The sequence below is a fragment of the Cannabis sativa genome, chromosome 5 (genome assembly GCF_029168945.1).
Source record: "Cannabis sativa cultivar Pink pepper isolate KNU-18-1 chromosome 5, ASM2916894v1, whole genome shotgun sequence".
NCBI lineage: Eukaryota > Viridiplantae > Streptophyta > Magnoliopsida > Rosales > Cannabaceae > Cannabis > Cannabis sativa.
In genome coordinates, this window is record NC_083605.1 from 29,266,217 (window position 1) to 29,276,537 (window position 10,321).

At 39.8% G+C, this 10,321-nt stretch overlaps 1 non-coding gene across 1 annotated transcript; it reads left to right on the plus strand.

The window, feature by feature from the left end:
* The first annotated feature begins 9,689 nt into the window (after positions 1 to 9,689).
* LOC115703472 (small nucleolar RNA R71) lies at positions 9,690 to 9,796 on the plus strand. The gene has a single exon (XR_004009233.2). It is a non-coding gene; the product is annotated as a small nucleolar RNA R71 (small nucleolar RNA).
* The last annotated feature ends 525 nt before the right edge of the window (positions 9,797 to 10,321 follow it).

Sequence of the window (10,321 nt, forward strand, 5' to 3'; positions counted from 1 at the left end):
AAAGATCCTCTATAGATGACCTACACTGAATAGGAACAAATTTACTGTTCTACCCTTTAATGTATTTTATCCTTAAAACACTTAGCTACCTATAAATGATATTTTAGTAAACTAATATAATTACCGAAATGAGATCTCCTTCATTTATCTCTATTCAGCCAAGCTCGAAGGAAATCATCGTTTCACTTCTAAATACTTATAGAAGCTATAGATTCTATACCTATTGTTGACCTCGCTTTTAGCCAACGACAGTGAGTTTAATTTTGTAAGCAATAAATAGTTTAATACGATTGAACTATAGTAAAGAAAATAAAGACGCAAGAATTTTATAGAGGTTCAGCTGTTACGAATTTTATGTTTATTACGCAAGTGTACGCAATCAAGTAGTATCTCACGCAAGTGAGGTCGAACCACAGGGAATTGGATTAAGTACTACTAAACTATACTTATGATTCTATTTGGTAAAATAATAATTTTGCAATTTGAAAGTAAATAACTCAAAAAATTTAAAGAGAAAATAACCGAAGATTAATCAAGATGAGAGATTAGGGAGGTGAATCCTGTTGTTACGCTACCAATGTTAATACCTAATTGCTATCCTTATCTCAATGTGAATGACAGATTATAAATTAACCTAACTCTTTTCAGATCTTTTAGGTTCTAAATAATGTATTCTCTAATTAACTTCTAAATTAAATCAACACAAAATCAGCATTAAGCAATAATCTATTAGTCACTGAGGCTATGTAAATACTTTCGTTTTACATCAAAACCTAGACTATCCAAATTTTAGCATTCTCAATTCTCACTTTTCAGATTTCAAATTGAGATCATTAAACATGTAAAAGGTGATCAAGCTTGCACATGGAATTAAACACAAATAAAGATAGTATTCACACATAAGATGAAGGAATGGCAATTATTTATTAACTAGGCATAAACTTAAACAACAATCATCATCCTCCCTTATTGGGAAATTTAGTTCATAATAACTCTAAAAACATCCATGATTAATTCAGGAATAAAAACAAACATAAAGAAGAATTTAAGGGTAAGAGAAAGAAACTAGAAGGTGATATCGCTCCGGGTCTTCAAGATAGCTTCCTCTCCACTTACCTCCACTATTAGGTCTATTTCTGCTTAATTCTGACCTTCATTGTCGTATTCCTTATATAGGGATGAGTAGTGTGCCTCCAATTGAGAGAAAAATCAAAATTAGGTCAAAAACACGACGTCCGTACCAAGTCGCGACTAGCCCTTAAGCTGGTCGCGACTACAGGCAAACCTCAAAAATCAGAAGTTCTGCCAAATCTCGAAGTCGCGACCAGAGTCGCGACCTGGAAAAAGGGTCGCGACCTGGCTCTCCTGAAGTCGCGACTACTGTAGCTTCTGGAGCCGAATTTTCCAATTTTTTTCCAGTTTATCCCAGTTTTTCGCCATTTGACTGAATTTGAACTTTAACACTCCGGGAACCTGAAATAATGAAAATCAAGCGTAAAACTGCTCCAAAAGACACCAATAGACGAGATAATGCTAACTTTAAAGACCCGAAACATAGGCTAATTATAACCTAACAAAATCCCCCAAACTAGATTCTTACTCGCCCCCGAGTAAGATAAAAAAAAAACAAACTACGCTATCAGATAATCACTATGCTGCTGACTCATGCTCTGTTTTCTTCCTTGCATAAACTAGAATTTTGATCCTACTAACTCTAACAATTAACTCGGATGCTCCATTAATAACACTATGTACAACTGCAACAATTTACTCAAATGTGAAACATTGTTATAACAGTTTTACTCTTTCCAACAGTTCCACAATCCGATAACTCATAAGCTTGCATGCTTACCTTTCTCCACTAATGTTGACAGTATTCTTTGGAATCATTAGGTCTTTTAAAGGCTTAAGTATAATGGCTCAGATATTCAGGGATAGGCAAAAGACAATTTTTGGCTCAACATATCATAAGCACACAAATGGAACCCACAAGCTTTTTACTTTTTTTTTTATTTAGAATCCCATAATTTTCCCCACTTTACCAAGATTGATAGAAGACATCTCTAAAATTTTTCCAACATCACTGAATTTTTTTTTTCCAAACACATTTTTACTTTTTTTTTTTTTCATATTTCTTTTTTTTTCCGTGACATTGAATTACAATTTTTTCCTCTTCTCAATCTTACAAGTTTTTCTCCCTCTCACTAAATTTTTCTCCTCCCCCAAACTAATTATGTAGCTTATGATATCATGGATAACATGGTGAAGAAACATTAATAGTGTGGTTGCACAATTTTTCAAATCAATGGGTGAAAACAAAACAGGTTTAGGCTCAAAAGGTTAACTAGGGATACACATTATTATGGTAGGCTTGAAAGGCTCAAACTTTCCAACAAATGCCTAAGTCATATTCCAATTGAACACTATCAAGGATTTCGCCTCAAAAGAATAAACATGCAAGTTCTAAGCTATCCTGTCAATCTTACCGCAAACCATAGTAAAACAGTTATAACAATTTTCACAGATTGAGTATTTGCAGAAAAACACAGGTTTCAAAACATCCGAACTAATCCAAAGAGTTAACAAAATCAAGCACACAGTTATTTTACAATTTCAGATCACATCGCACTAATCAGCAGTATACAACTATCATCAAGCTTATTGCCATTCCTTGACTAAAACAAAAACTAAAACAGAAAATTAAAATGCAGAAATTAAAGTGCAGAATTTAAAATTTTTAAGTCTCTCCCCCCAAACTAAATATGACATTGTCCCCAATGTATACAGGAATATGCAGAGACAAGAGACTTACCTGAGACCCTCTCAGAAAGGGTTGGGTGGTGGCGGCTGGTCATAGGGATAGAACCGAGGAGGTTGTGCCAAATAGTTCGGGTCATCAATCCCAATGTTCATTCTGTTAATAAGAGAGTTGAGTTGCTGAACTTGTCCCTCATCGTAGATACTCCTCTGCACCATGTATTGTTGCATGTGGTTGTTCTGCTGAATTATATAACTCAGCTGTGCATGAGTGTATTGTGTTGTAGGATCGATAGGCCCAGGCAATTGTAAGGGTTGCTCCTCTTCTTCTTCAACACTAGGCTCGCGTCGCCGCCTACGCCCTTGCGGTGCATCAGGTGGTGGTTGGCCATAGGGATGTGGCTCTTTCAGCCTGTTGACAAAGGCGATGTCCATCTTGCGAAGTGGCAACACCGTGTTGTCATACTCTAATTGGGGAACTTCATATGCCCCGCAGAGTTCTGTGATAACTCCCGCCAAACCAAAACCACCTCCCGTGGCTCCTTGCACGATCTGCTCAATGCTTTGCCTTATGACTTGTCCAATGTTAATGTTGTACCCCTTCATTATGGCGTACACATATTTCAGGCGATCCAATTGGACATCGGAAAAATGCTTATTTGGCACTAACCGAGCACTCACAAAGTACAGCCATGTTTTTGCCATCGGGTTCAGCTCACACCGGTATAGGATATTTGGCGACCCCTCTTTGCCATCATTGTCATGGAACCTCAACCCAGGAAATCCCACTGTCTCCGCCACATCCACCATATCAAACTGCTCTTCCTCCTCAATAATTCGGAGGCGTTGTTCTTCCCTAGTGTAATCTTGGACAGAGAACATCACATTAAATGCATCAGCAGTAGCTGGAACTTTCTTCTCGCGGACTTTTACTTCCCCATTCCGGCGGTCGGGCCAATTTGCAAGAAATTCACAAGCCATAGTAACATTAGCCCGACCCCGAGCATCCACAAAACTCCCCCACTTCATTCTTTCTATTTGAGCTCTGATTGTTTCAAATCGAGGTTGACGCCTCAAAGGATTCTCGGGGAATTCAATACCCCGATCATCAATATAAGCCCTATTCTTTAGCCTCATGTAGCGATTTTGAGCCTCAATGTTTCCAAAGCGGGTCCTATCAAAACCCGTTGGTGGTGGGTTTGAAGACGAACCCTCCTCTACATTCCTAGTCCTCTTAGGTGCCATTTTTTTTTCGAAATTTTTTTTTTTCTGAAACTTTTTTTTTTCTAAAAAAAAATTTGGGCAGCACCTCCCCTTAATTTTTCTCTATCCCAAAAATAAAAAATTCACTCAAACAATATTCCCAAACACTCAATACCACAATACAATAATGACAAACCCAATATCAACAATATTTTGCACAACACACAATTATATCACCCAAAATCTAGAAAAAGTTAATCAAATTCCTTAAAGATTGAAGAAAGTGATACTTACGAACCCGAAAAAGCTTTACTCCACCTCCATTGTTGAATGTTCTTGAAAGCTTGAGGTTGAAGTTGAAAACAATGATGATTTTTGGATTTGGGGTATTATGGGTGATTTTTGGTATGGGTTTTGATGATATGTGTAGATTGTTGAGTGAAATTGGGTTTTTGAATGGATTGGGTTTAAGAAATTTAAGAAAAGATGAAAAGATTGAAGATTGGAGATGAAAAATTGAAATTTTGAGATGGAAAGGGGTAGGGTTCGGCTGAGAGGGTTTGAATTTTGAAATTTTTGGTGTAGGGTTGAATGAGGGGGAAAAATTTGAATTTATAGAAAATACGTGAGCAAGTCGCGACTTGGCCAAAGGCTAGTCACGACTAGCTTACGATCAGATTATGAGCTTCTCTGGAAAATTGGGAAGTCGCGACTGGGGTCACGACTTGGAAAATAGGTCGCGACTTGCAATGTCCCTAGTCGCGACTTCTGAAACTCAGAATTTTTACGAGTCTCTGTTAAAACCCAAGTCGCGACTAGGGTCGCGACTACAAAAAAGGGTCGCGACCCAGGAACTGCCAGGTCGCGACTTCTGGGCTCCTAGTCGAAAAAAAACTTTTTTTTTCACGCTTTTCACGATTCAACTAAAAAAAAATTATGTCTGGTACTAATCTAAAAATTGAAAATACTAAAAAATATTAAAGCATACTAAAAACATAATCAAAAAGTCTGAAAGATTAAAGAAAACACTTGGGTTGCCTCCCAAGAGCGCTGTCTTTATCGTCATATAGTCGGACGCTGAGCCTTGTGCTTCAAAGTGGCGCCAGAATCATGGCAGACTTGGCTTGGTCAAATTGACCTCCCAAGTAAAGCTTTAAACGCTGTCCATTAACTTTGAAAGTTGCTGGACCAACACCTTTTAATTCCACCGCTCCATAAGGAAACACCTTGACCACTGTGAATGGTCCTGACCACCTTGACTTCAGCTTCCCAGGAAACAGTTTCAACCTTGAATTAAAGAGTAAGACTTGCTGCCCTGGTTGAAACTCCTTGCGTACTAGACCTTGATCGTGCCACTTCTTAGTTCTCTCCTTATATATTTTTGCGTTTTCATAGGCTTCGTTTCGAAACTCCTCTAACTCATTCAGCTGTAACAATCTTTTCTCCCATGCAGCTTTTAGTTCCATGTTAAGAGTCTTCATGGCCCAAAAAGCTTTATGCTCTAATTCCACCGGTAGATGACAAGCCTTTGCAAACACCAACCGATATGGGGACATGCCAATCGGTGTTTTGAAAGCAGTTCTATACGCCCACAATGCATCATCTAATTTTCTTGACCAATCTTTCCTTGATCTTTGCACTGTTTTCTCTAGAATCATTTTGATCTCCCGATTAGAAATTTCGGCTTGGCCATTACTTTGGGGATGGTATGGTAAAACAGTTCGATGTCGGACGCCATATTTTGAAAGAAGTGCTTCAAACTGCTTGTTGCAGAAGTGACTCCCTTCATCGCTTATTATTGCTCGAGGAGTACCAAACCAAGTAAAGATGTTCTTCTGTAGAAAGCGGAGAACTGTCTTACCATCATTCTGAGGTGTAGCTGCAGCTTCGACCCATTTAGACACATAATCGACAGCCAAAAGAATGTACTGATTGCTAAAGGAAGAAGGAAAAGGACCCATGAAGTCTATTCCCCACACATCAAACAATTCAACTTCTCAAATTCCTGTTAAAGGCATCTCGTTTCTTCTTGAGATATTACCTGTTCGTTGACAACGATCACATGCCTTCACAAATGTAGTAGCATCTTTGATTAGCATTGGCCAAAAGAATCCACTTTGCAACACTTTCGCAGTTGTTCTGTTTCCACTAAAATGTTCTCCACATGGTAAAGCATGACAATAATTTAGGATAGAATACATCTCCTCTTCAGGCACACATCTCATAATTATCTGATCAGCGCAGTGCTTGTAGAGGATTGGCTCTTCCCAATAATAATGTTTCACCTCAGAAAAGAACTTCTTCAATTGTTGACGCGAAAGCTCGGGAGGGGTTATTTTTGTAGCCAAGAAATTAACATAGTCAGCGTACCACGGTACCATCAGGTTTTCCCTCACACTAAAGAGTTGTTCATCAGGAAATTGCTCATTTATCTGTACCTCCTTTGTATTCTGACTCTCTTCCAGCTCTAATCTTGACAAGTGGTCTGCTACCAGGTTTTCGGTGCCCTTCTTATCTTTTATCTCTAAGTCAAACTCTTGAAGTAGAAGTACCCACCGAATCAGTCTCGGTTTTGCATCCTTCTTTGTCATAAGGTACTTGATCGCTGAATGATCTGTGTAGACAATTACCTTATTTCCAATCAGGTAGGGTCGGAATTTGTCACAAGCAAACACTATTGCCAGCATTTCTTTCTCTGTAGTGGCGTAATTTAATTGAGCATCATTCAGAGTTCTACTAGCATAGTAAATTGTGTGGAATACTCTGTCAACTCTTTGACCCAAGACCGCTCCAATGGCATAGTCACTCGCGTCGCACATCAACTCAAACGGCAACTCCCAATTTGGTGAAGTTACTATCGGAGCTGAAATCAATCTCTCCTTTAGAACCTTGAAAGCTTTCAAACACTCTTCTCCAAACTCAAATGGAACACCATTGACAAGTAAGCTAGACAAAGGTTTTGAGATTTTGGAGAAGTCCTTGATAAATCTGCGGTAGAAGCCAGCATGTCCTAGGAAACTCCTCACTCCTTTTACAGAAACTGGAGGTGGCAAATTCTCTATTGTTGAAACTTTAGCCTTATCCACCTCAATTCCTGCCTTTGAAATTTTGTGCCCAAGAACAATTCCTTCTGTTACCATAAAGTGGCACTTCTCCCAGTTTAGTACCAAGTTAGACTTCTCGCACCTAGTTAGCACTTTTTCCAAATTTTCCAAACAATGATCGAAGGAAGAACCAAAAACCGAGAAATCATCCATAAAGATTTCAATACAAGATTCGATCAAGTCTAAAAAAATAGCCATCATACACCTTTGAAAAGTAGCAGGGGCGTTGCACAAGCCGAATGGCATTCTTCTGAAAGCAAAGGTACCGTAGGGACATGTGAAAGTAGTCTTCTCCTGATCTTCAGGTGCTATAGCTATCTGGTGGTATCCAGAATATCCATCAAGAAAGCAGTAGTATTCTTGCCCCGCCAATCAGTCTAGCATTTGATCAATGAAGGGCAAAGGGAAGTGATCCTTTCGTGTTGCTTTGTTGAGTTTTCTGTAATCGATGCAAATCCTCCAACCAGTGACTGTTCTTGTAGGGATCAACTCATTCTTTTCATTCTTTATCACAGTCATTCCACCTTCCTTTGGAACCACTTGCACCAGGCTAACCCACTTACTATCTGAAATAGGATAAGCAACTCCAGCATCCAACCACTTAACTACTTCTTTTCTGACCACTTCTTTCATGGGTGGATTGAGTCTTCGTTGAGCGTCGATTGTTGGTTTGGCATTGTCTTCCATGAGAATTCGGTGCATCACTGTTGAAGGACTGATTCCTTTGACATCACCTAGTGTCCAAGCGATGGCCTTATTGTGAGCTCGGAGTACCCTCAGAAGTCTATCAGTCTCCACATCAGAAAGAGAAGCTGAAACAATAACTGGCAGCTTTTTATCTTGACCCAAAAACTCATACCTCAAGTGACTAGGAAGCACCTTCAATTCAAGTTCTGGAGGCTTTTCAGTAGATGGCATTAGCTCTTTTGGAACTGCTCCCAATTCCTCAAAATACCTTATGTTCAAGGGCCCATAGGAATCAAGCCACTTCACATAACCAATGACCTCTTGTCCCTCTTGCTCCGTCAATTCATCTTCAGTTAAGCTTAGTTCAAGAGGATCATTTATCAGCTTTTTCTAACCCACAATTTCATCAATCAAGTCAATGAAGAAACAGTTATCACTTGCCTTTGGGTACGTCATAGCCTTTAGCACATTAAAGACCACTTCTTCTCCTTGGACTCTCAACTTTAATTCACCCTTCTGAACATCGATCAAGGCTTGGCCAATCGCCAAGAATGGTCTCCCAAGAATGATTGGGACATTGTTATCTTCTTCCATATCCAAAACGATGAAATCAGCTGGAAAGATGAACTTGTCGACTTTAACTAACACATCCTCAATGACTCCTCTAGGATGGGCTAGTGATCGGTCCGCCAATTAGAGAGTTACTGTGGTTGGCTTTGCTTCACCCAGTTGCAATCTTTTAAACACTGATAGAGGCATCAAGTTAATGCTGGCTCCCAAGTCACAAAGTGCATTTATTCCTTCAATTCTCCCGATAGTACAAGGAATAGTGAAACTCCCTGGATCTCTGAGTTTGGGAGGGAGTTTCTTCTGTAGAATGGCGCTGCACTCTTCAGTTAGAGCCAATGTCTCATAATCCTCCATCTTTCTCTTCTTTGATAGAATTTCCTTCATAAACTTCACATAACGTGGCATCTGCTCTAAAGCTTCAGCAAAGGGAATGTTAATGTGAAGTCTTTTGAAGACTTCTAAGAATTTGGTGAACTGCTTGTCTAGGCTTGACTTTCTAAGCCTTTGAGGGTAGGGTATTTTTACATGGTGATCACTGTTAATTGGTGGAGACTGTTGTGATTGTGTTGGGCTGTCAGTAGCCTTCTCTGATGTTGGTGTGGGGGTTGACATTGGTTGAGCTTCGTTCTCCTTTTCTCCGTTCGCTAGTTGTGGCATTTCAAGACCATCATAATTTTTACCGCTTCTCAGGGTAATTGCTTTGCAGTTTTCTTTGGGGTTTACTTCAGTTGTGCTAGGCAGATTCCCTTGAGGACGGGTTGCTACTTGAGTTGCTAGTTGGCCCATCTGTGTCTGCAGGTCTTTGATTGAAGATCTAGTTTCAGTCATGAATTGAAGCAATAAATCTGTTTGCAAACTAGAATTTCCACCAGAGGTTTGTTGCTGATTAAACTGTTGGTTCTGATTCTGGTTCTGATTTCGTTGCTGATAGAACCCACTGTTTCTTCGATTATTACCCTGGTTAAACCCATAATTGTTGTTGTTATTCTGTGAAAAATTTCCAATGGCTTTAGCTTCATCCATTGGCAAATCATCACATTTGCTTGACACTCTGAAAAGTGGTGACTTCCTCCACATAACTCACAAACAACTTGGGCTTGTTTAGCTTGCCCTGCAATTAGCTTTGTCAATGCCTCAACCTGAGCTGTCAACTTTGTGATGGCATCAACCTCTAACACACCAGCTATCCTCTTTGATTGACTCCTTTCAGTTGGCCACTGCTGATTGTTTAGAGCCATCTCCTCCAATAGATCATAAGCCTCATTACCACTTTTTCTCATAAAGGCTCCTCCAGCTGCTGCATCTATTAGAGTTCTAGTGTTTCCTACCAACCCATTGTAAAAGTTGTGGACCAGCATCCACTTCTCTATACCATGATGAGGGCACTTTCTGATCAGATCTTTAAACCTCTCCCAAGCCTCATGGAGAGATTCATTGTCTTGTTGGCAGAAGTTGTTGATTTCTCCTCTCAGCTTTGCAGACTTGGCTGGAGGGAATAACTTTGACAAGAATTTCGTTGTCAGATCATTCCAGGTGGCAATAGAGTTGGGTGGCAAGGAGTTTAGCCAGCTCTTGGCTCGTTCTCTGGGAGAGAATGGGAACAGTCTCAGTCGAATGGCATCATCACTAACTCCATTAACTTTAAAAGTTTCACACAGTTCCATGAAGTTAGAGAGATGCAGGTTAGGATCTTCAGAAGGGAGGCCACCAAACTGAACTGAAGACTGCACCATTTGAAGTATGGCAGGTTTGATCTCAAAGTTATTTGCATCCACTGCCGGTGGCCTGATACATGACTGCACTCCCGTCAGAGTAGGGAGAATGTAATCTCTCAAGCTGCGGCCATTAGCTTGATCTTCCACGGCGCCACCATTATTATCGTTATTACCTCCATTGTTCGCAGCATTAGCATTCACATTAGCAGCCATGATTTCTGAAGTTTGCCTCTTGTTCTTTCGGTTTCTCCTACAAGTTTTCTCGATTTCAGGATCAACTGGTAA